At 42.8% G+C, this 26836-nt stretch overlaps 1 long non-coding RNA gene across 2 annotated transcripts in view; it reads left to right on the top strand.

The window, feature by feature from the left end:
- LOC138428217 (uncharacterized) overlaps positions 1–26836 on the top strand; it is a 41234-nt gene that overhangs the window by 6277 nt on the left and 8121 nt on the right. Inside the window, exon 2 of one of the 2 annotated variants that reach the window (XR_011252347.1) lies at positions 17218–17621. The exons of the other annotated variant lie outside the window; for it this stretch is intronic. This is a non-coding gene — a long non-coding RNA (uncharacterized lncRNA). The remainder of the gene's footprint in view (positions 1–17217; positions 17622–26836) is intronic. 2 annotated transcript variants of the gene reach the window in all.

Raw genomic sequence — 26836 nt, 5'->3', positions numbered from 1 at the left:
GTACCTCATTGTGGTTTTGATTTGCATTTCTCCGATAATGAGTGATGTTGAGCATCTTTTCATGTGTTTGTTAGCCATCTGTATGTCTTCTTTGGAGAAATGTCTGTTTAGTTCTTTGGCCCATTTTTTGATTGGGTCATTTATTTCTCTGGAATTGAGCTGCAGGAGTTGCTTATATATTTTTGAGATTAGTTGTTTGTCAGTTGCTTCATTTGCTATTATTTTCTCCCATTCCGAAGGCTGTCTTTTCACCTTGCTTATAGTTTGCTTTGTTGTGCAGAAGCTTTTAAGTTTAATTAGGTCTGATTTGTTTATTTTTGCTTTGATTTCCAATATTCTGGGAGGCGGGTCATAGAGGATCCTGCTGTGTTATATGTCGGAGAGTGTTTTGCCTATGTTCTCCTTTAGGAGTTTTATAGTTTCTGGTCTTACGTTTAGATCTTTAATCCATGTTGAGTTTATTTTTGTGTATGATGTTAGAAAGTGTTCTAGTTTCATTCTTTTACAAGTGGTTGACCAGTTTTCCCAGCACCACTTGTTAAAGAGATTGTCTTTAATCCATTGTATATTCTTGCCTCCTTTGTCAAAGATAAGGTGTCCATATCTCTGGGCTTTCTATTTTGTTCCATTGATCTATATTTCTGTCTTTGTGCCAGTACCATACTGTCTTGATAACTGTGGCTTTGTAGTAGAGCCTGAAGTCAGGCAGGTTGATTCCTCCAGTTCCATTCTTCTTTCTCAAGATTGCTTTGGCTATTCGAGGTTTTCTGTATTTCCATACGAATTGTGAAATTATTTGTTCTAGCTCTGAAAAATACCACTGGTAGCTTGAGAGGGATTGCATTGAATCTATAGATTGCTTTGCATAGTATACTCGTTTTCACTATATTGATTCTTCCCATCCATGAACATGGTGTATTTCTCCATCTATTAGTGTCCTCTTTGATTTCTTTCACCAGTGTTTTATAGTTTCCTATATATAGGTCTTTAGTTTCTTTAGGTAGATATATTCCTAAGTATTTTATTATTTTCGTTGCAATGGTGTATGGAGTTGTTTCCTTAATTTCTCTTTCTATTTTCTCTTTATTAGTGTATAGGAATGCAAGGGATTTCTGTGTATTGATTTTATATCCTGCAACTTTACTATATTCATTGATGAGCTCTAGTAATTTTCTGATGGAGTCTTTAGGGTTTTCCATGTAGAGGATCATGTCATCTGCAAACAGTGAGAGTTTTACTTCTTCTTTTCCAATTTGGATTCCTTTTATTTCTTTTTCTGCTCTGATTGCTGTGGCCAAAACTTCCAAAACTATGTTGAATAGTAGTGGTGAAAGTGGGCACCCTTGTCTTGTTCCTGACTTTAGGGGAAATGCTTTCAATTTTTCACCATTGAGGATAATGTTTGCTGTGGGTTTGTCATATATAGCTTTTATTATGTTGAGGTATGTTCCTTCTATTCCTGCTTTCTGGAGAGGTTTTATTATAAATGGATGTTGAATTTTGTCAAAGGCTTTCTCTGCTTCTATTGAGATAATCATATGGCTTTTATTTTTCAATTTGTTAATGTGGTGTATTACACTGACTGATTTGCAGATATTGAAGAATCCTTGCATCCCTAGGATAAAGCCCACTTGGTCATGGTGTATGATCTTTTTAATGTGTTGTTGGATTCTGATTGCTAGAATTTTGTTAAGGATTTTTGCATCTATGTTCATCAGTGATATTGGCCTGTAGTTTTCTTTTTTTGTGGCATCTTTGTCAGGTTTTGGTATTAGGGTGATGGTGGCCTCATAGAATGAGTTTGAAAGTTTACCTTCCTCTGCAATTTTCTGGAAGAGTTTGAGTAGGATAGGTGTTAGCTCTTCTCTAAATTTTTGGTAGAATTCAGCTGTGAAGCTGTCTAGACCTGGGCTTTTGTTTGCTGGAAGATTTCTGATTACAGTTTCAATTTCCGTGCTTGTGATGGGTCTGTTAAGATTTTCTATTTCTTCCTGGTTCAGTTTTGGAAAATTGTACTTTTCTAAGAATTTGTCCATTTCTTCCACATTGTCCATTTTATTGTCATATAATTGCTGATAGTAGTCTCTTATGATCCTTTGTATTTCTGTGTTGTCTGTTGTGATCTCTCCATTTTCATTTCTAATTTTATTGATTTGATTTTTCTCCCTTTGTTTCTTGATGAGTCTGGCTAATGGTTTGTCAATTTAATTTATCCTTTCAAAGAACCAGCTTTTGGCTTTGTTGATTTTTGCTGTGGTCTCTTTTGTTTCTTTTGCATTTATTTCTGCCCTAATTTTTAAGATTTCTTTCCTTCTACTAACCCTGGGGTTCTTCATTTCTTCCTTTTCTAGTTGCTTTAGGTGTAGAGTTAGGTTATTTATTTGACTTTTTTCTTGTTTCTTGAGGTATGCCTGTATTGCTATGAACTTTCTCCTTAGCACTGCTTTTACAGTGTCCCACAGGTTTTGGGTTGTTGTGTTTTCATTTTCATTAGTTTCTATGCACATTTTGATTTCTTTTTTTATTTCTTCTGTGATTTGTTGGTTATTCAGCAGCGTGTTGTTCAGCCTCTATATGTTGGTATTTTTAACAGTTTTTCTCCTGTAATTGAGATCTAATCTTACTGCATTGTGGTCAGAAAAGATGCTTGGAATGATTTCAATTTTTTTTGAATTTACCAAGGCTAAATTTATGGCCCAGGATGTGATCTATCCTGGAGAAGGTTCCGTGTGCACTTGTGAAAAAGGTGAAATTCATTGTTTTGGGGTGAAATGTCCTATAGATAACAATTAGGTCTAACTGGTCTATTGTATCATTTAAAGTTTGTGTTTCCTTGTTAATTTTCTGTTTAGTTGATCTATCCATAGGTGTGAGTAGGGTATTAAAGTCTCCCACTATTACTGTGTTACTGTTAATTTCCCCTTTCATACTTGTTAGCATTTGTCTTACATATTGTGGTGCTCCTATGTTGGGTGCATATATATTTATAATTGTTATATTTTCTTCTTGGATTGATCCTTTGCTCATTATGTAGTGTCCTTCTTTGTCTCTTTTCATAGCCTTTGTTTTAAAGTCTATTTTATCTGATATGATTATTGCTACTCCTGCTTTCTTTTGGTCTCTATTTGCGTGGTATATCTTTTTCCAGCCCTTCACTTTCAGTCTGTATGTGTCCCCTGTTTTGAGGTGGGTCTCTTGTAGGCAGCATATCGATGGGGTCTTGTTTTTGTATCCATTCAGCCAGTCTTTGTCTTTTGGTTGGTGCATTCAACCCATTTACTTTAAGGTAGTTATTGATAAGTATGATCCCATTGCCATTTACTTTATTGTTTTGGGTTCAAGTTTATACACCCTTTTAGTTTTTCCTGTCTAGAGAATATCTTTTAGAATTTGTTGGAGAGCTGGTTTGGTGGTGCTGAATTCTCTCAGCTTTTGCTTGTCTGTAAAGCTTTTGATTTCTCCTTCGTATTTGAATGAGATCCTTGCTGGGTACAGTAATCTGGGCTGTAGGTTATTGTCTTTCATCACTTTAAGTATGTCTTGCCATTCCCTCCTGGCCTGAAGAGTTTCTATTGAAAGATCAGCTGTTATCCTTATGGGAATCCCCTTGTGTGTTGTTTGTTGATTTTCCCTTGCTGCTTTTAATATTTGTTCTTTGTGTTTGATCTTTGTTAATTTGATTAATATGTGTCTTGGGGTGTTTCGCCTTGGGTTTATCCTGTTTGGGACTCTCTGGGTTTTTTGGAGTTGGGTGATTATTTCCTTCCCCATTTTAGGGAAGTTTTCAACTATTATCTCCCCAAGTATTTTCTCATGGTCTTTCTTTTTGCCTTCTTCTTCTGGGACTCCTATGATTCGAATGTTGGGGCATTTAACACTGTCCTGGAGGTCTCTGAGATTGTCCTAATTTCTTTTCATTTGTTTTTCTTTTTTCCTCTCTGATTCATTTATTTCTACCATTCTATCTTCTAATTCACTAATCCTATCTTCTGCCTCTGTTATTCTACTGTTGGTTCCCTCCAGAGTGTTTTTGATCTCATTTATTGCATTATTCATTATATATTGACTCTTTTTTATTTCTTCTAGGTCCTTGTTAAACCTTTCTTGCATCTCTTCTCAATCCTTGTCTCCAGGCTATTTATCTGTGATTCCATTTTGATTTCAAGATTTTGGATCATTTTCACTATCATTATTTGGAATTCTTTCTCAGGTAGATTCCCTATCTCTTCCTCTTTTGTTTGGTTTGGTGGGCATTTATCCTGTTCCTTTACCTGCTGGGTATTCCTCTGTCTCTTCATCTTGTTTATATTGCTGAGTTTGGGGCATCCTTTCTGTATTCTGGCAGTTTGTGGAGTTCTCTTTATTGTGGAGTTTCCTCGCTGTGGGTGGGGTTGTATGGGTGGCTTGTCAAGGTTTCCTGGTTAGGGAAGCTTGTGTCGGTGTTCTGGTGGGTGGAGCTGGATTTTTTCTCTCTGGAGTGCAATGAAATGTCCAGTAATGAGTTATGAGATGTCAATAGTTTGGGAGTAACTTTGGGCAGCCTGTATATTGGAGCTCAGGGCTGTGTTCTGTGTTGCTGGAGAACTTGCATGTTACATCTTGCTCTGGAACTTGTTGGCCCTTGGGTGGTGCTTGGTTTCAGTGTAGGTATGGAGGCATTTGATGAGCTCCTGTCAATTAATGTTCCCTGGAGTCAGGAGTTCTCTGGTGTTCTCAGGGTTTGGACTTAAGCCTCCTGCTTCTGGTTTTCAGTCTTATTTTTACAGTAGTCTCAAGACTTCTCCTTCTATACAACACCATTGATAAAGCATCTAGGTTAAAGATGAAAAGTTTCTCCACAGTGAGGGACACCCAGAGAGATTCACAGTGTTACATGGAGAAGAGAAGAGGGAGGAGGGAGTTAGAGGTGACCCAGATGAGATGAGGTGGAATAAATAGAGGAGAGAGCAAGCTAGCCAGTAATCACTTCCTTATGTGCGCTCCACAGTCTGGACTGGTCAGAGATGTTCACAGAGTTATACAGAGAAGAGAAGAGGGAGGAAGGAGACAGAGGTGGCCAGGAGGATAAAAGGGGGGAATCAAAAGCAGAGAGACAGATCCAGCCAGTAATCAGTTCCCTAAGTGTTCTCCACTGTCTGGAACACACAGAAACTCACAGAGCTGGGTAGAGAAGAGAGGGGGTAAGGAGGAGACACAGGTGACCTGGTGGAGAAAAAGGAGAGTCCAAAGAGGGAGAGAGCAATCAAGCCAGTAATCTCGCTCCCAAGTAAAAATGGGTACTGAAGATTGGGTTCTTAAAAGTACAAAATTGATAACAAATACCAAAAAGCAAAGATTAAAAATCTAGAGTAGAGTTTGGAATTTCAAAAATACAATAGTAAAGAAAAGAAGAAAAAAAAAAAGAAAAAAGTCACAAAAATTATAAAAAATATATATATGAAGTTTGCTTTTAAAAAATAGGGTCTTTTTTTTGCAAAGTAATAGTAGGTTATAAAAGTGAAAATTAAAGAAGTAACAGAGGACTTAAACTTTTTTTAATTAAAAAAAAAGAATGATCATAAAAATAGTAAAAATATATCTAGGACTTTCTCTGGTGGTGTTGTGGGTATTATGGGGTCAGTTCATTTTTGGATAGCTCCTTGGTCCAGCTTATATTTCTCAAGATCTATAGGCCCCTTCCTATGTAGTCAGTACTAACTACAGGGTTTTAATCTATTGCACCTGTCACTTCCAAGGCGGTTCCCTCTGTTTTAGCTTCTGTTTGCTGGTCTCTTCAGTGTCTGATTTCCGCTGTGACACAAGGGGGGCAGTTGTGGACACTTTTTTAGGCTCACTTGTTCAGTCGTGCTGTGGAGAGGGAGGGACACTGCAAACAAATAACACTGGCATGTGCTTGCAGTACCTCAGCCACACTGGGCCTGCCCCCGCTCATGGCGCGTGTACCCTCCCTGCCCACATTGCTCAGGCTCTAGGTTGCTCCACTGGGAACCATCCGAGGCCAGCTCTGGACTGTATGCACCTCCCAGGTCTAAGCCGCTCAGGTTCAGGCACTCAGGTAGTTCTTAGAGGTGCAGACTAGGTTGGGCCTGCGTTTTGTGCCCTTCCCAGGTCCGAGCAGCTCAGGTGATGAGGTGTTTAGTGAGCGTGGTCGCTGCGACTTCTTGCCTCCCCCATCCCTGCCGCTCGGTTTTCTGGGTGTACAACCGGTGCACCTTCTCAGGCGGATGTTGACTGTCCAGAACCCCAAGAAGTCTTAGTTAGCAAAGAAGCCTGCTTGCAGTTTGGTAGATAATGTCTCTCTGGGGCTGCGATTGGCCCCTTCCGGCTCTGGCTGCCTGTCACTGGAGGGGGATGGTCTGCAGCCGGCTAGTTCTGTTCAGTCCTTTGTTCTGTGCACAAGCCTGGCAGTGTCTTTGGGCTTTCTGTGCGGTAGCTATCCCACAGTCTAGTTTGCTAGCCCAAGTTAGTTCGCTCAGATTGCCCTTGGGGCATTCAGGCCAGATCCTTACTCTAAGCACTGCAGCCTGCGCCTCCCTGCCCAGCCCCCACTTGCTAGTGGTGGGTGCAGGCGTCTGCACTGCTTCTCCTCTGGAGGAGTTACCGCTGGGCTTGTAATCTGTGGGTTTTAATTATTTATTTATTTTTCCTCCCGGTTATGTTGCCCTCTGTGCTTCCAAGGCTCGCAAAAGACTCGGCAGTGAGTGTTTCCTGGTGTTTGGAAACTTCTCTCTTTTCAAGTCTCCCTTCCTGGGACGGAGCTCCGTCTCTACCTCTTTTGTCTCTTTTTTTGTCTTTTATATTTTTTCCTACCTCCTTTCGAAGACAGTGGGCTGCTTTGCTGGGTGCCTGATGTCCTCTGCCGGCATTCAGAAGTTGTTTTGTGGCATTTACTCAGCGTTTAAATGTTCTTGTGATGAATTTGTGGGGGAAAAAGTGGTCTCCCCGTCCTATTCCTCCGCCATCGTCATATCTCTGTGTGTTTGTACCAGTGCTATAATTTTGATTATAGCTTTGTGGTATAGTTTGAAATCAGGGAGTATGATATGCTCAATATTGTTCTTCTTTATGATTGCTTTGACAATTTTGGGGTCTTTCATAGCTCCATACATATATTTATAAGAGTTGCATTGAAGCTGTAGGTTGGTTTAGGTAGTTTGGATGCTTTAACAGTATTAACTCTTCTAGTCCCTAAATCCGGGTCTCCCACATTGTAGACAGACGCTTTACCGTCTGAGCCTATCTTTCCACTTATTTGTGTCATCTTCAATTTTCTTCATCAATGTCCTATAGTTTTCCAAGTGTTGGCCCTGTACCTTACTGATTAAATTTGTTCCTAGGTATTTTATTCTTTTTAAAAAATATTTATTTATTTATACTGCACTAGGTCTTTGGTGCTGTGGGTGGGCTTTCTCTAGTTGCAGTGAGCAAGGTGGTGTGTGGGTTTCTCACTGCCGTGGCTTCTCCTGTTGTGAGCTCTAGGTGCTGAGCTCCTGAGCACAGGCTCAGGAGTTGTGCCACACAGCCTGAGTTGCTCCTTGGCATGTGGGATCTTCCTGGAGGAGGGATCAAACCCATTTCTCCTGTATTGGCAGGCAGATTTTTAACTACTGGACCATCAGGAAGGCCTGGTGTTTTATTTTTTGATGCAATTGTAAATGGGACTGATTTTTAAATTTCTCTTTCTGACAGTTCATTATGAGTATATAGAAATGCAACAGATTACTGTATATTGGTTTTATATCTCACAGCTTTACTGAATTCATTTATTAGTTCTAATAGTTTTTTGGGTATGGAGTCTTTGGGATTTTCTATATATAGTATCATGTCATCTGTATAATGACAGTTGTATTTTTTCTTTTCCAATTTGGATGGCTTTTTTTGTTGTTGTTGTCTGATTACCTTTGTTAAGTCTTCCAATGCTATGTTGAATAAAAGTGGAAAGAATTGGTATTCTTGTCTTGTTCATGATCTTAGAAAAAAAGATTTTAGCTTTTCACCATTGATTGGCTATAGCTTTGTATATATGGCCTTTTTTATGCTGAGGTATGGTCTCTCTATACCGACTTTATTGAGAATTTTTATCGTAAATGGGTGTTGAATTTTGTCAAATGCTTTTTCTGCCTCTAGGGAGATGATCATGTGGGTTTTATGGGCTTCTCTGGTGGCTCAGACAGTAAAGAATCCACCTACAGTGTGGGTTTTATCCTTTTTTGTTAATATGGCTATCACAATGATTGTTTTGTGAATATTGAACCATTCTTGCATCTTTGAAATAAATCCTACTTATTGAAAGTGTATAATTCTTTTACTGGACTGTTGAATTTGATTGATTAATATTTTATGGAGGATTTTTGCCTATATGTTCATCAGGAATTTTGGATTGTAATTTTTTTTTGGTAGTATCTATCTTTGGTATCAGGGTGATATTGGCCTCATAGAATCAATTTGGAAGCATTCCTTCATCTTCAGTTTTTTAAAATACAGTTGACATTAATTCACATATAACTTAGAATCAGCCCTCCATATCCAGGCTCTTCATGTTTGTGGATTCAATCAACCAGCAGTCCATATAGTACTGTAGTATTTACTATTGGAAAATACCTTCATATAAGTGGACCCATGCAGTTGAAGCTGCATTGTTCAAGGGTCAACTGTAGTTTGAAAAGAATAGGTATTAATTCTTCTTTACAAGTTTGGTAGAATTCACGTGTAAAGCCAGCTTGTCCTTGGCCTTTGGTTTTTTGGAATTTTTTACTTACTGATTCAGTTTCATTACTAGGGGTCACTCTGTTCAGATTTTCTAATTCTTCCTGATTCAGTCTTGGAACAGTGCATGTTTCTAAGAATTTATCCATTTCTTCTAGATTTTCCAATTCATTGGGGTATAATTGTTTGTATTCAGTTCAGTTCACTTCAGTCGCTCAGTCGTGTCCAACTCTTTGAGACCCCATGAATCACAGCACGCCGGGACTCCCTGTCCATCACCAACTCCTGGAGTTTACGCAGACTCACGTCCATCGAATCAGTGATGCCATCCAGCCATCTCATCCTCTGTCGTCCCCTTCTCCTCCTGCCCCCAATCCCTCCCAGGATCAGAGTCTTTTCCAATGAGTCAACTCTTCGAATGAGGTGGCCAAAGTACTTAAAAGAGTTTCAGCCTTAGCATCATTCCTTCCAAAGAAATCCCAGGGCTGATCTCCTTACAATCCAAGGGACTCTCAAGAGTCTTCTCCAACACCACAGTTCAAAGGCATCAATTCGTTGGTGCTCAGGTTTCTTCACAGTCCAACTCTCACATCCGTACATGACTACTGGAAAAACCATAGCCTTGACTAGAGGGACCTTTGTTGGCAAAGTAATGTCTCTCCTTTTGAATGTGCTATCTAGGTTGGTCATAACTTTTCTTCCAAGGAGTAAGCATCTTTTAATTTCATGGCTGCAGTCACCATCTGCAGTGATTTTGGAGCCCCCATAAATAAAGTCTGGCACTGTTTCCACTGTTTCCCCATCTATTTCCCATGAAGTGATGGGACCAGATGCCACGATCTTCGTTTTCTGAATGTTGAGCTTTAAGCCAACTTTTTCACTCTCCTCTTTCACTTTCATCAAGAGGCTTTTTAGTTCCTCTTCACTTTCTGCCATAAGGGTGGTGTCATCTGCATATCTGAGGTTGTTGATATTTCTCCCAGCAATCTTGATTCCAGCTTGTGTTTCTTCCAGCCCAACGTTTCTCATGATGTACTCTGCATAGAAGTTAAATAAGCAGGGTGACAATATACAGCCTTGACGTACTCCTTTTCCTATTTGGAACCAGTCTGTTGTTCCATGTTCAGTCCTAACTGTTGCTTCCTGACCTGCATATAGTTTTCTCAAGAGGCAGGTCAGGTGGTCTGGTATTCCCATCTCTTTCAGAATTTTCCACAGTTTCTTGTGATCCACACAGTCAAAGGCTTTGGCATAGTCAATAAAGCAAAAATAGATGTTTTTCTGGAACTCTCTTGCTTTTCCATGATCCAGCAGATGTTGGCAATTTGATCTCTGGTTCCTCTGCCTTTTCTAAAACCAGGTTGAACATCAGGAAGTTCACGGTTCACATATTGCTGAAATCTGGCTTGGAGAATTTTGAGCATTACTTTACTAGCGTGTGAGATGAGTGCAATTGTGTGGTAGTTTGAGCATTCTTTGGCATTGCCTTTCTTTGGGATTGGAATGAAAACTGACCTTTTCCAGTCCTGTGGCCACTGCTGAGTTTTCCAAATGTGCTGGCATATTGAGTGCAGCACTTTCACAGCATCATCTTTCAGGATTTGAAATAGCTCAACTGGAATCCCATCACCTCCACTAGCTTTGCTCGTAGTGATGCTTTCTGAGCCCCACTTGACTTCACATTCCAGGATAATTGGCTCTAGCACCATCGTGATTATCTTGGTCGTGAACAGTTTTTCTGTGTATTCTTGCTACCTCTTCTTAATATCTTCTGCTTCTGTTAGGTCCATACCATATCTGTCCTTTATCGAGCCCATCTTTGCATGAAATGTTCCCTTGGTATTAATTCTTTGTATTAACTCTCTTATAATCCTCAGATTTCTTGGTGTCAGTTGTAATTCCCCTTTCATTGTGGATTTTATTTATTTGAGCACTTTCTCTTTTCTCTTGATGAGTCTAGCTGAAAGGTTTATCAATTTTGTTTATCTGGTGATATTTTATTTTCTTTTTAGTCTCTATTTCATTTATTTCCATTCTGATCTTTATTATTTCCTTTTGTCTGTTAACTTTGGGCTTTGTTTATTCTCTTTTTTCTACTTCTTTTAGGTGTAAGGTTAGATCATTTATTTGAAAATTTTCTTGTTTCCTGTTGGAGATCTGTATCACTATAAACCCAACTCCCTCTTGGAATTTCTTTTTCTGTGTCCCATAAATTTTGGAACATTGTGTTTCCATTTTCATGAGTCTCAAGGCATTTTTTAATTTCCTTTTGATTTTTGTTGATCCACTGGTTGTTCAGAAGTATGTTCTTTAGCCTACATGTACTGGGGTGGGAGGGTGTGTTGCAGTTTTTTCCTTGTAGTTGACTTCTAGCCTCATAACACTGTGGTCACAAAAGATTCTTGATGTGATTTCAATCTTAAATTCATCAGAACTTGTTTTGTAGCCTATCATGTGACCTGTCCTGGAGAATGTTCCCTGTGCACTTGAAAAGAACGTGTGTTTTATTGTTTTCTGGTGGAGTGTTCTATAGGTATCTATCAAATTCATCTGGTATAATATGGCATTGAAGGCCAATGTTTCCTTACTGATACTCCGTCCGGGTGATCTGTCCTTTGATCTAAGTAGAGTGTTAAGTTCTCTGCTGTTATTGTACTGCTGTCTATTTCTCCCTTTATGTCTGTTAATATTTGTATTCAGGTATTCTCATGTTGGGTGCATCGATACTTGCCAGTGGTATAGCCTGTTGTTGGAGTGATCCTTTTACTAACACTTAGTAATGCCCTCCCTTTTGATGAGTTTTTTTTCTTTTATAATTTTGTTTCTAGTTTTGACCTTTCTTTTCTGTTTAAAGATGTCCCTTTAACATTTTTTTTTTATAAGACCAGTTTAGTTGTGATGAACTCCTTTAGCTTTTGTTCATCTTAGTTTGTTTCAGTTCAGTCACTCAGTCGTGTCTGACAACTCCCGGAGTTTACCCAAACCCACGTCCATTGAGTTGGTGATGCCATCCAACCATCTCATCCTCTGTTGTCCCCTTCTCCTCCTGCCCTCAATCTTTCCCAGCATAAGGGTCTTTTCAAATGAGTCAGGTCTTCCCATCAGGTGGCCAAAGTATTGGAGTTACAGCTTCAGCATCAGTCCTTCCAGTGAATATTCAGGACTGATTTCCTTTAGGATGGGCTGGTTGGATCTCCTTGCAGTCCAAGGGACTCTCAAGAGTCTTCAACACCACAGTTCAAAAGCATCAATTCTTTGGCACTCAGCTTTTTTTATAGTCCAACTCTCACATCCATACATGACTACTGGAAAAACCATAGCCTTGACTAGATGGACCTTTGTTGACAAAGTAATGTATCTGCTTTTTAATATGCTGTCTAGGTTGGTCATAACTTTTCTTCCAAGGAATAAGCATGTTTTAACTTCATGGCTGCAGTCACCATCTGTAGTGACTTTGGAGCCCAGAAAAATAAAGTCAGCCACTGTTTCCACTGTTTCCCCATCTATTTGCCATGAAGTGATGGGACTGGATGCCATGATCTTAGTTTTCTGAATGTTTAGCTTTAAGCCAACTTTTTCACTCTCCACTTTCATCTTCCTCAAGAGGCTCTTTAGTTCTTCTTCACTTTCTGCCATAAGAGTGGTGTCATCTGCATATCTGAGGTTATTGATATTTCTCCCATCAGTCTTGATTCCAGCCTGTGCTTCTTCCAGCCCTGCAGTTCTCATGATGTACTCTGCATATAAGTTAAATAAGCAGGGTGACAATATACAGATTTGACGTACACCTTTGCCTATTTGGAACCGGTCTGTTGTTCCATGTCCAGTTCTAACTGTTGCTTCCTGACCTGCATACAGGTTTCTCAGGAGGCAGGTCAGGTGGAACTCTAAATCTCTCTTTCAAATCTGAATCATAACTTTGGTAGATAGAGTACTCTTGATTGTAGGTTTTGCCTTTCAGCACTTTGAATATATCATTCCAGTCCTTTCTGACCTATAAAGTCTCCACTGAAAAATTAGCTGATAGTTTTTTGGATGTTCCCTAATATGTAACTAGTTGTTTTTCTCTTACTGCTTTTAAGATTCTCTCTTTATCTTTAACTTTTGACTTTTCAATTATAATATGTCTTTATGTGGGTCTTTTGGTTCTTTTCATTTGGGATTCTGTGATTCCTGGACTTGGATGTGTTTCCTTCTGCAGTTTAAAGAAATCTTCAGCCATTATTTCTTCAAATAGGTTTTCTGTCCCTTTCTGTCTCTCTCTTCTCCTTGTGGGGCCCCTATAATGTGAGCATTAGTATGCTTGATGTTTTCCCAGAGATCCCTTAAACTATCATTTTTTAAAAGTCTTTTTTCTTTTCCAGTTGGATGATTCTCACTATTCTGTCTTCCAGACTGATGACTCATTCTTCTGTATCCTCTAAACTGCAGTTGATTCCTCTGGTGCGTTTCTCACTTCAATTGTTATAATTCTTCATTTCTGACTACTTCTTTTTAATATTTTTACCTCTTTGCTGAAGTTCTCACTGAGTTCATCCTTTCCTCTCCCACTTTGGTGAGCATATTTATTACTTTGAGCTCCTTTATCTGGTAAGTTGTTTGCAGGTATTTTTCATCTCATTTTGCCTGACTTTCTATGTTTGTTTCTATGGATAAGCTATGTCAGCTTTATCTCCTGGCCATGAAAGAGTGGAAAGCCTTTCTTTATGTAGAAAGCCCTGTGGAGCTCGGTGGCACACTCCTCCCCTGTCACCTGAGCCGGGTGCTCCAGTGGTGATCCCTGAGTGGACACCTGCGTGTGTCCTCCTGTTGTGGGTGGGCCACAACAGATATGGGTGTGCTGGTGTGTGGGGCTGGTCCCCAGAGCAGAAGCCACTTTGGCGGGGCTTGATTTCAGCCAGGGCCACCTGCCAGGTGGGGTGGGGTGGGAGCTGCTTTAGGTGGGACAGGTTCTTGGGGGATCACTGAAGTGGGGTGCATGGTTTTAGCTAGGTTGATGGAAAGTGATAGATATGGTGCCTGCCAGCACCAGGCCAGCTGGGTGATAGTGTTTTCCATAACTATTTTTAAAAAATGGTGTTTTCAAGCACTTCCATCCCCAGAGAAAGTTCCACCAGGTACAGGATTGCATCTCTGCCCCACTTTCCATCTCTATGTGGCCTTTTCTTTATAACCTTAGTCATAGAAAATCTGTTCAGTTCACCTTTAGGTCAGTCTCAGAGATACTTGTTCTGTGTGTAGCTGTAGTTTTGCTGTGTCCATGGGAGGAGGTGAGTCCATGGCCTTCCTACCCTGCCATGCTGGTCTGGAACTCAGCAGTGGAACCATCTTACGACCCCATCATTTGGAACGAGGGTTACAATTTCTCCACCTCCTTGGCGACACTTGTCATCTGTGTGTTTTTGATAGCAGCCGTCCTAATGAGTGTGAAGTGATATCTCATTGTGATTTGATTTATACCTCTCTGATGTTTAGCGAAGCTGAATATTTTTCCAATACTTACTGACCATTTATACATCACTTTTGGAAAAATGACACTTCCAGTCTTTTTCCCAGTTTTAATTGAGTTGTTTGATTTTGTTGCTGCTGAGTTATAGGAGTTACAATGGACATGAGTTTGAGCAAGCTTCAGGAGATGGTGAATGACAGGAAAGTCTGGTGTGCTGCAGTCCACGGGGTCACAAAGAGTTGGACATGACTGAGCGACTAAACAACAACGTAATTGTAGCATCCCCTTTTGCTGGAACCCCTTCTTTGTTTTACAGTGGATTGGGTGTTTTAGCTTCTCAGCTGGGTGCTAGAGTTCTCATGGAGGGGTTCTGGTCTATATATTGTGGTTAATTAGGTGTCTCTGTGAGGGAAGGATGGTCTACAGCTTGCTCCTTGGAAGAAAAACTATGACCAACCTAGACAGCATATTAAAAAGCAGAGATGTTACTTTGCTGACACAGGTGCATATAATCAAAGCTATAGTTTTTCCAGTGGTCATGTATGGATTTGAGAGTTGGACCATAAAGAAGACTGAAGGCTGAAGAATTGATGCTTTCGAACTGTGGTGTTGGGGAAGACTCCTGAGAGTCCCCTGGACTGCAAGGAGATCCAACCAGTCAATCCTAAAGGAAATCAACCCTGACTATTCATTGGAAGCAATGATGCTGAAGCTGAGACTCCAATACTTTGGCCACCTAATGTGAAGAGCTGACTCACTGCAAAAGATCCTGATGCTGGGAAAGATTGAAGGCAGGAGAAGAAGGGGATGACAGAGAATGAGATGGTTGGCTGGCCTCACCAACTCAAGGGACATGAGTTTGAGCAAACTCAGGGAGATAGTGAAGGACCGGGAAGCCTGGCATGCTGCCATCCATGGGGTTGCAAAGAGTCAGACACAACTGAGCAACTGCCCAACAACACAATTGTAGCATCCCCTTTTTCTGGAATCCCTTCTTGGTTTTACAGTGTTATGGGTGTTACAGCCTCTCAGTTGGGCTCTAGAGTTCTCATGGAGGGGTTCTGGTCTATATACATTGTGGTTAATTAGGTGTCTCTGTGGGGGAAGCAGGGTCTATAACTTCCTGGCCTGCTATCTTGCTGATATGACTGTCATAGGAAAATGTTTTTAGGATTTCAATACAGTGTTCGTGTTGTTAAGTTAAAAAAAGAAAATCCAAATATAAAACTATGCAGTCTGTTCTGAACTGTGTAAAAATATTCATAGAAAAATTACTGGTAAGAAATTCAGTCGCATAAAATGTTACTACTTTTCTGTACTCTAAATATTTTGCAACAAATAAACATTCTTTTTTAGTCTGGGAGGGGAGGAAGGCAACTAAATAAAGCAACCAGGACTCAGAGGTGTGCCTGGGGGTCAAGGTTAGGAAGGGAGCCCTTTGTATTCAGCCATCGAAAGAGCAGAGAAGTAGTGCTCTGAGGGCGTGCAGGGCAGAGGTAGGAAGAAAGAACAGAGTTGTGCAAAGAGGAAATGCATAGAAGTTAAGCCAGCACCTTTGGGACAGAGGGATGGGAGGAAAAAGAGTGAACTTCTAAGTCAATCAGGAGATCTGAGGCGCTGATGCCAGAAGAGGCACACTGTGCAGGGTCGGGCTTCTTCCCTCTGTGATGTCTGTGCCCTTTAAACACAAGGTCACCCCAAGGCCAGGAAACCACAGGGGATGAGACAGGGGAAATGCCAGGAACTTCCCTCCGTCATGAAATGACAATCCCAAGGTGCCCAGCTAGAGGAAATTCCCCAGAGAGGGGTGACCGGCCCTGCCAGTTTGCCAGGGCGGGCCTGGTTTCAGCATCACAGTCCTGCAACACAGGGCCCTCAGACCAGGTGAAGCTAGGCAATGAGTTAGCCTACAAGCCATGCCCTTACACACACACACACACACACACACACACACACACAGGGCTGCCCAGCTTTGGCAGGCCTTTGAGGTAACCGAGAAGGAATTTTTCTTTTATTAGACACTTCTCCAGTGGACAGATTGGTGGAACCCCATTAAGGAATGAGCACTTTTGTGCAAAATAAATAAAAGTCCTGCTTAGGGCGAACGCAGCCGGAGTGTAGTGTGGTGTAGCGTTTTTGTGTGGAAGGCGCCCTCTGACTGATAAAGTGTCTTGCCAGGGTGCACAGCTTGGCAAGCAGAACGGTAGCTGCTTTCTAACCCCTCCATCGTCTTAGCAGGTGTTTTCATGGGGTGTACAAACCACACAGTCACCGGGGGTGGGCCTGCCACTCAGCCTCCACAAAGGATTTGGTTTCTGTCCTAGATGTCTCTAGCATCAACAATGCCAGAAAAAAGGCAGACACTTTCATATTCACTGAACTATATTATATACACTATTTTTTTGCATAGGAACTATGTCTGTGTGTAAAATCCAAAATAAACACTGGATTTAAAAAAAAATTTTCACACATAGGATAAGGACCTACTGGAAATAGATGAAAGAGAAATAAAAAGACTCCCAGAAGGAAGATGCTGTAGCTGACAATGAGGCTGGAGGGGGACTCAGTCCTCTGATCTGCCTCTCTGATCCCGAGGAGAAGGAACCCGCCTGAAATCACGGGCGTGGAGACTGTCCTTGTGTCTTCGGAACACCTTGGATCCATCAGTGCTGCAAAGGCTGCCCCGTCAGACCTTCCCCTGTCTCACTCCTTTCAGGCCTCCGGTGAAATGTGCGCTCAGGCTTTAAAATATTTGTCTATGTCTCTTCTCTTCTGTATGTTCCATCTTGTTGTCTCCTGGAACGGCAGTCCGGCTCATTTCTTCAAACGTGTCTTCCAGGTTTGAATTCTCGACTTCCTTCTTTGGTTGTATTTCTCTTTCGGTGAAGCTTCCGTTAAAGTTAGAATGTATGTATGTGTTTTGGTGACTGCATTTTTGTTGTTGTTGTTGTTGTTAGAAGTTCTACTTAGTTCTGGGAAGACTACATTACATGATGGAGTTTCCGGTTCCCAAAAGTATCAATAAAACTGCCTTGTTTGTTTGCCTCATTGAATTATTTTAGGTGTAAAGTGAAGATTCCTTTCTTCAAGAAGTATTTGCCTTTGCTTCTGTGAGGTGTATAGAGGTACCACAATTCAACCAAATTCAAGGATTGAGATTCCCTGACCCAGACAATTAGCAGTGTCCTCCATGTGAAGGAATGCACCAAGGAAATGAGAGGAACACATAGAAGATGGGAGCACACCTCAGCCAGAGGCTGTCCTGGGACCACAGGCTCCAGGATGCGTTTAACCCCTTCTCTGCAGCAGCAGCGACTGTGTCAACAAGAGCAGGGATACCAGTGAATGCCCAGGAGTGTACAAACGTGGTGGGAGGCTGCCTGAAAGCAGTCAAACCACCCCAAACAGCGGCCAGAGCACTGTCAACAGAGGAAAATTTTCAGGGCCCCAAGTGCTCATCTGACAGGTGAGAGCCCCTGGTGAGGCCTCCAGGGCTTGTTGTGTAAAAATATCAGCCTCGTTACGTGATATGAACCTCTCAGATATGCTACTCTACGGAAGAAAGATGTTTGCAAGTTGGGGGTTGGGGGCTGAGATCTGGGGCTTTTCTGGTTCTGATTGCTGTGTCATCATGAAAGGATCACTTCCTCTCTCTGGGTCTTGGTTTCTCCAGTTGTGAACAGCAGCACTGCATTTGATCAGTGTTTTCTGGATTTTAATGCTCACACGAATCCCCTAGAGATCTTGTTAAGCTACAGGGTTTGATTCGGTGAGTCTGAGATGGGCTCTGGGATCCCTTTCTAGCTAAGAAGCTCCCAGGTGATCCGATGCTCCAGATCCGTGGTCCACAGATTGAGCAGAAACTTTTAACACAAACTCTAAGTTCCCCTCCCAGGTGGGTCTAGGCAAATAGGATGCTTTGGAGGCTTACTGTTTAAAGGAGCCTCCTCCTCCTTGACGGGATGACTCTATGGCATATTTAGGGCTGAGTCAGAGCCACCTTCTCCAGGAAGCGGGTCTCTGTCACCAGGGCCTCCAGCCAGGACCTGGCCATCTGGGTGCTGGCCCCACAGCGCTGTGACCTCTCCCTGATGGCAGCATCCGTGTCCAGTAGCTGCACAGTTCTGGGCACAGCTTAGACCCGATTAACGTTCGAGGCATAAATGAATGGAAGGACAAAATAAACTTAGTGGTGGGATAAAATGATGGGGGCAGGGGTGACTCAGCGTATTCTTGACCTGGCCTCAAGAGCCAAGTCTGTTTGCTCTCAGAATTGCAGATATCCATCTGGCTCCTGTCATGGACTGAACTGTCTCCCCCGCCCCATCCTGACCCCAGCTGATGCACTGAAAGCCCTTTGTTGGTGGTCTTTAGTAGCTAAGTCATGTCTGACACTTTTAACACCCCATAGACTGTAACCCACCAGGCTTCTCTGTCCATGGAATTTCCCAGGCGAGAAAACTAGAGTGGGATCTTCCCGACCCAGGGATTGAACCCATGTCTCTGCATTGGCAGGATTCTTTACTGCTGAGCCACCAGGGAAGTACCATTATATTTTTCACAAATGGTACACAAGTTTCCATAATTGGTTCCCTTAATAAAAGCACTTCCTCTGTGGGATTATGGAACATCACAAAAGAGGTCTGACTATAAAAGGCTTTGGGTGCCCTATATATTATTCACATTTGGCAATATTAATAAATTATTGAACTGTAGAAGTTACACCAAGGACTGGAGGTGATGTATCTGCTATCCCTAATTGAACTTCAGTCAGAAGTGTAAGTCATATGCCCCTCTGTGCCTCAGTTTCCCCATATAAAGTGATTTAATTACATAGTAGTAAGCATAATTCGGTATAGACCTAGTAGAAGCAGAAGATATTAAGAAGAGGTGGCAAGAACACACCAAAGAACTGTACAAAAAAGATCTTAATGACCCAGATAGCCATGATGGTGTGATCACTCACCTAGAGCCAGACATTCTGGAGTGCAAAGTCAAGTGGGCCTTAGGAAGCATCACTACGAACACAGCTACTGGAGGTGATGAAATTCCAGCTGAGCTATTCCTAATCCTAAAAGGTGATGCTGTGAAAGTGCTGCACTCAATATGCCAGCAAATTGGGAAAACTCAGCAGTGGCCACAGGACTGGAAAAGGTCAGGTTTTATTCCAATCCCAAAGAAAAGCAATGCCAAAGAATGCTCAAACTACTGCACAATTGCACTCATCTCACATACTAGTAAAGTAATGCTCAAAATTCTCCAAGCCAGGCTTCAACAGTACGTGAACTGTGAACTTTCAGACATTCAAGGTGGATTTAGAAAAGGCAGAGGAACCAGAGATCAAATTGCCAACGTCTGTTGGATCATTGAAAAAGCAAGAGAGTTCCAGAAAAACATCTACTTCTGCTTTATTGAGTATGCCAAAGCCTTTGACTGTGTGGACCACAACAAACTGTGGAAAATTCTGAAAGAGATGGGAATACCAGACCACCTGACCTGCCTCCTGAGGAATCTGTATGCAGGTCAGGAAGCAATAGTTAGAACTGTACATGGAAGAACAGGCTGGTTCCAAATTGGGAAAGGAGTACATCAAGGCTGTATATTGTCACCCTGCTTACGTAACTTATATGCAGAGTACATCATGTGAAATGCTGGGCGGGATAAGCATAAGCTGGAATCAAGTTTGCTGGGAGAAATATCAATAACCTCAGATATGCAGATGACACCACCCTTATGGCAGAAAGTGAAGAGGAACTAGAGAGTCTCTTGATGAAAGTGAAAGAGGAGAGTGAAAAAGTTGGCTTAAAGCTCAACATTCAAAAAACTAAGATGATGGCATCCAGTCCCATCACTTCATGGCAAATAGATGGGGAAACAATGAAAATAGTGACAGAGGTTATTTTCTTGGGCTCTAAAATCACTGCAGATGCAGACTGCAACCTTGATATTAAAAGGCTTGTTCCTTGGAAGGAAAGTTATGACCAACCTAGACAGCATATTAAAAAGCAGAGACATTACTTTGCCAACAAAGGTCCATCTGGTCAAGGCTATGGTTTTTTCAGTAGCCATGTATGGATGTGAGAGTTGGACCATAAAGAAGACTGAGGGCTGAAGAATTGATGCTTTTGAACTGTGGTGTTGGAGAAGACTCTTGAGAGTCCCTTGGACGGCAAGGAGATTCAATCAGTCCATCCTAAAGGAAATCAGTCCTGAATATTCATTGGAAGGACTGATGCTGAAGCTGTAACTCCAATACTTTGGCCACCTGATGGGAAGACCTGACTCATCGGAAAAGACCCTGATGCTCGGAAAGATTGAGGGCAAGAGGAGAAGGGGATGACAGAGGATGAGATGGTTGGATGGCATCACCGACTCAATGGACATGAGTTTGAGTGGACTCTGGGAGTTGGTGATGGACAGGGAGGCCTGGCGTGCTGCAGTCCATGGGGTCACAGAGTTGGACACGACTTAGCGACTGAACTGAACTGAGCTGAAAGGGAATGCAGCTCTGAAACTGTTTTCTGAGATTATATCTTTGGTAGTGTATCTCAACAGACTCTTCTGGAGTCAAAAGCTCAACTCAAAACCAGAAAAATGGTGACTTTCCTGGTGGCCCAGTGGCTGAGGCTCTGTGCTCCCAGTGCAGGTTCAACCCCTGGTCGGGTGACTGGATGCCACACGCCTCAGCTAAGAGATCAACTGCTGCAACTGAGACCCCCGTGCAGCCAAATAAGTAAATATTTTAAAAAAGGAAAAACAACTGGAGCTCAAGGATTAGTCAGTCACAGATGTTTGGTTGATTGGAGTAATATTTTTTAAACTATTGATTTTTGAATTGCTGTAATTATAGATACAGGAAAGTTTAAAATAATGAAAGAGACCATTAAATGTCACTCTATGGTAGTCAATTTGAAAACCTAGAAAAAAAAACCCTCACAGAATGTTAAATACCAAAATTGATGTAGGAACATATTTTAAATAAAACATTTATAGAAAGGAAAAGTAACAAGATTTGATATGGAAAAAGCATCAGAATGAAATGTCTGTGTAACTGAATTTCACTTAATCTTTAATATACATAGGGGCTTCCCTGATGGCTCAGATGGTAAAGAATCTGCCTGCAATACAGGAAAGCCAGGTTCTATCCCTGGGTTGGGAAGATCCCCTGGAGAAAGAAATGGCAACCACCCCAGTATCCATGCCTGAAAAATCCCACAGAGGGAGGAGCCTGGTGGGCTACAGTCCAATGGGTCACAAAGAGTCAGACATGACTGAGTTTCCCAAGTGGTCCAGTGCTTAAGAATCTACCTGCCTATGCAGGGGACATGGGTGTAATCCCTGGTCTGGAAAGATTCTACATGCCACGGGGCAACAGCCTGTATGCTGCAAATACTGGACCCACTCTCTAGAGCCTGTGAGACCCAGAGCCCTTGCTCCGCAACAAGAGAAGCCACTGCAATGAGAAGCCTGTGCGGCAAAGAGTAGCCCCTCTCGCGGCCACTAAAGAAAGCTCACCGGCAGCACTGAAGTACAGTCCAGTTCAGTTCAGCCGCTCAGTCGTGACTGACTGTTCGCGACCCCATGGACTGCCACACACCAGGCTTTCCTGTCCATCACCATCTCCCAGAGCTTACTCAAACTCATGTCCATTGAGTCGGTGATGCCATCCAACCATCTCATCCTCTGTCATCCCCTTCTTCTCCCACCTTCAATCTTTCCCAGCATCAGGGTCTTTTCCAATGAGTCAGGTCTTCCCATCAGGTAGCCAAAGTATTGGAGTTTCAGCTTCAGCATCAGTCCTTCCAATGAATATTCAGAATTGATTTCCTTTAGGATGGACTGGTTGGATCTCCTTGCCGTCCAAGGGACTCTCAAGAGTCTTCTCCAACACCACAGTTCAAAAGCATCAATTCTTTGGCATGTAGCTTTCTTTACAGCCCAACTCTCACATCCATACGTGACTACTGAAAAAAACCATAGCTTTGACTAGGTAGACCTTTGTCAGCCAAGTAATGTCTCTGCTTTTTCATACGCTCTCTAGGTTCATCATAGCTTTTCTTCCAAGGAGCGAGCCTCTTTTAATTTCATGGCTGCAGTTACCTTCTACAGTGATCTTGATTCCAGCTTGTGCTTCATCCAGCCCAGCATTTCTCATGATGTACTCTGCATGGAAGTTAAATAAGCAGGGTGACAACATACAGCCTTGACATACTCCTTTCCCAATTTGGAACCAATCTGTTGCTCCATGTTTGGTTCTAACTGTTGCTTCTTGACCTGCATACATGTCTTGACCTTTATTTATTTATTTAATTTATTTGAATTATTTATTTTTGTTTTAAATTTTTGGCTTTACTGGACTTCAAGTCCAGTACAGCTGAAAATAAATAAATAAATAATTTAAAATACAGATGATTACACTGTTATTCAAGTCCTTGCTACTCAAAGTGTGATCCATGGGCCAGCAGCAGCAGCATCCCTGGGAGTTTGTTGGCCCCCATCCTCGCTGCTAAATTAAATTCTGTGTTTTAACAGGAGTTAAATCCCCTAGAAAGGTGATGCATGTATATTAGTGATCAAGAAACACTGGGCTGAGGCACTGGTTCTCAACTTTGGCTGAATATTGGAATTATGTGAAGATTTTTAAAAAAATACTAACATTTGAGTCCCACCCTCAGAGATTCTGATTTAATTAATCAGGTGCATGCCCTGGGCCCCTGCATTTAAAAATATTCCCTAGATGATTGAAAATCAGAGATAAAAACTGGCCTTAAAAAAATATAGAAAACTTGAAGAAATAAAGTTGACGAAGAATGTATCCCCAAAGCAAAAAACAGAACAAAACTACAGACAAATCTCACTTACGATTAAAAATAAAATCCAGTAATGATAAAAATAGAGAGTAAGACCAGGCACAGTTGATTTCAGAAATACAAGCAATACTTTGCTGGCTTAATAACCAGCTCTGGCAAAGATTTTTAAAAAGGCCTGATTTGCAGCCTTTGTCAATTCTTGTGGTGTAAATACTCCAACCTGGACTAATTTTAAGCATAGTTCATTTTTTTTTAAGCTAATTTTGCTTCTCGCAAAGAATGGTGCTAATTTTAAGCTAGCAACACGATCTTAAGTGGCTTGAAAATTTCTGAAAATGAAAGAACTGGCTCTCACGATCTGCTGGATGCCTCACACCCCTAGAGGTTGATTCAAAATTAGGATATCCCCCCATGAGCCCGCTCCGTCAGCACTTTGGAGAGGAGAGTCGCGAGATGTCAGAGAGCATCCCATCACAGGTGTGTTCACGGGGGCTGCCTGGAGGAGGCGCCACATCCACGCAAGCACATGCCTCATCCCTCCGTGCTGACTCTCATCCAGCAGGCTTCACTCAGGTCCTGACCTGCTGCTCCTGGAAGGCATGGGACTCTGACATCTGCTTGGCTGCCAGAACAAGCCTGTCCCAGATGTTCTGGGAGCATTTTGCCCCTGTGGTCCTAAGGCCCAGGTCTGACCAGGTCCTTCCAAGGTGGGAGTGAGCATCACCTCTGTTTCTCAGCAGGAGACTTTGCAGGGCACAGCGTGCTGCTTTGTTAATCCACAGACACCTTTTCAGGTCAGGTTGCCCCTTCCCAACCCTGAAGGGAGCAGACGAGAGAGGGCCGGGCCCGCCTAACGTCCTTGGGAAGTGTGGTGCATTTCCTGCCCCAGTGGCGTCCTTGGCTGCGAGGTTCAGCTGCCCTGCTTTGCGCTTCCTTAGTTCCCTGGCTTAACTGTGCCAGTTCCATTTCTCTTTCTGGAATTGTGAGCCTTGACATCGTTCCAGGAAGCTCCCATTTTATTGAGATACCCAGAGTCCATTTTCGTTGCTGCTGAACTCTTTGTGAACAGCACCGTTACTCTTGACCTAGGCGGCTGCCTAGTGTGGGTGTCCACCTCGGTGTGCACGTCAGCTGTGGTGACAGTCACTGAGCGGTCACTCTCCTGGCCTGGTAGGAGGGCTCCGTGGCAGGGGGTCGTCAGCAGCTTCGCGGGTTACCCTGTGGTGTCAGGGGCCCCTAAAGAGCTCCTGGGAGCCCTGTGCTGTGCGGAGTCAGACACCGCCGTCTTCACCCTGCAGGGACGGTGGCAAGGGGTTGGCAGAGACTCTGCTGCACGAGCTTGTCTGTTCCCCGTGGGACAGGTTTTATCTATTATTCACCAAACCAAATGATGACTGAGCACCTCGGAGGGGCCCTTTGGCCGGAGACAGAGCAATGAAGCAAACGGATGTGAACCCTTGAGACCTGCATGTCCTCAGGGGAAGGGAAAATGAAGAAAGCCGACCAGAAACAGATAAGGTGATCACAGGGATGTGGAGAAAATAAGAGGGCGGAGGCTGAGAGGGAGGGAGGGAGCGCACTAGCTCAGAGTCAGGGAGGGATGCTGCAGGAAATGAACCGTCCGAGTGTGCAGGAAGGGTCAGCCCTGGGAGGAAGGAACCGGGAGCCACGGAGGCCGCGAGGAGGGCATGGGCTTGGCGTGTCTGTGCGTGCCAGTCTTGCGGGCAGGCAGGGGCTGGGTGCTGAGTGCCAAGGGCGGGCTTTGGACTCTCACTGGGACAGGATTGAGGGTGGTCACAGGTGGGAGGTCAACAAGACCACATTGTGGCAGGGGGAAAGGGCCCCATGGCCGAGGTGTGGAGAAGGGAGGGGCAGGGGCGGTCACAAGACAGGACCCAGGCTGGGGGGACAGGGTCACCGGCCCTTCAGACCATGGTAATGCCACGCTGAGCTCAGTCATCTGAGCTCACTCATCACAGACACCTCCACGGTCAGAGCCTGTCACCGCAGCCCAGAAACACAGCAATTACCTGTCAGAGCTAAAACACAACAACATGTATTTATGCTGAAACAACAGTAATCACAGCGCAACGCCTCTCCAGGCTGTTCCCGCTGACCCTGCTTGCCCTGACTGCTGATCCCTGCAGCCTTACACTCCACTCAGCCCACCCTCTCTGAGCTTACAGCTGCCTGACCCTCCCAGGCCTCCGCCACCTCCGCCCACTCCCCCAGCATGGTTGCTGCTGAGTTGTTGGCAGGCAGGGTCAGAGATGAAGGTGGCAGACAGGTTTTTGGAAATGTGTTTGTCGCATCATTAATATTTTATTGCTTTGACATAACTTATTCATCTAGAAATGGCCAACACCGAAATCAGATTGATTATATTCTTTGCAGCCAAAGATGGAGAAGCTCTATACAGTCAGCAAAAACAAGACCCAGAGCTGACTGTGGCTCAGATCATGAACTCCTTATTGCCAAATTCAGACTGAAATTGAAGAAAGTAGGGAAAAACCACTAGACCATTCAGGTATGACCTAAATCAAATCCCTTATGATTATACAGTGGAAGTGAGGAATAGATTTAAGGGCCTAGATCTGATAGATAGAGTGCCTGATGAACTATGGAATGAGGTTCGTGACATTGTACAGGAGACAGGGATCAAGACCATCCCCATGGAAAAGAAATGCAAAAAAGCAAAATGGCTGTCTGGGGAGGGCTTACAAATAGCTGTGAAAAGGAGAGAAGCGAAAAGCAAAGGAGAAAAGGAAAGATACAAGCATCCGAATGCAGAGTTCCAAAGAACAGCAAGAAGAGATAAGAAAGCCTTCCTCAGCGATCAATGCAAAGAAATAGAGGAAAACAACAGAATGGGAAAGACTAGAGATCTCTTCAAGAAAATTAGAGACACCAAGGGAACATTTCATGCAAAGATGGGCTCGATAAAGGACAGAAATGGTATGGACCTAATAGAAGCAGAAGATATTAAGAAGAGGTAGCAAGAATACACAGAAGAACCATACAAAAAAGATCTTCACAACCAAGATAATCACGATGGTGTGATCACTCACCTAGAGCCAAACATCCTGGAATATGAAGTCAAGTGGGCCTTAGAAACCATCACTACGAACAAAGCTAGTGGAGGTGGTGGAATTCCAGTTGAGCTATTTCAAATCCTGAAAGATGATGCTGTGAAAGTGCTGCACTCAATATGCCAGCAAATTGGGAAAACTCAGCAGTGGCCACAGGACTGAAAAAGGTCAGTTTTCATTCCAATCCCAAAGAAAGGCAATGCCAAAGAATGCTCAAACTACCGCACAATTGCACTCATCTCACACACTAGTAAAGTAATGCTCAAAATTCTCCAAGCCAGGCTTCAGCAATATGTGAACCGTGAACCTCCAGATGTTCAAGCTGGTTTTAGAAAAGGCAGAGGAACCAGAGATCAAATTGCCAACATCCGCTGGATCATGGAAAAAGCGAGAGAGTTCCAGAAAAACATCTATTTCTGCTTTATTGACTATGCCAAAGCCTTTCACTGTGTGAATCACAAGAAACTGTGGAAAATTCTGAAAGAGATGGGTTACCAGACCACCTGACCTGCCTCTTGAGAAACCTGTATGCAGGTCAGGAAGCAACAGTTAGGACTGGACATGGAACAACAGACTGGTTCCAAATGGAAAAGGAGTCCATCAAGGCTGTATATTGTCACCCTGCTTATTTAACTTATATGCAGAGTACATCATGCGAAATGCTGGGCTGAAGGAAGCACAGGCTGGAATCAAGATTGCTGGGAGAAATATCAATAACCTCAGATATGCAGATGACACCACCCTTATGGCAGAAAGTAAAGAGGAACTAAAAAGCCTCTTGA

This window comes from Ovis canadensis, chromosome 1 (assembly GCF_042477335.2).
Source record: "Ovis canadensis isolate MfBH-ARS-UI-01 breed Bighorn chromosome 1, ARS-UI_OviCan_v2, whole genome shotgun sequence".
NCBI classification, from domain to species: Eukaryota; Metazoa; Chordata; class Mammalia; order Artiodactyla; family Bovidae; genus Ovis; species Ovis canadensis.
This window is presented reverse-complemented; position numbering and strand designations above follow the sequence as displayed.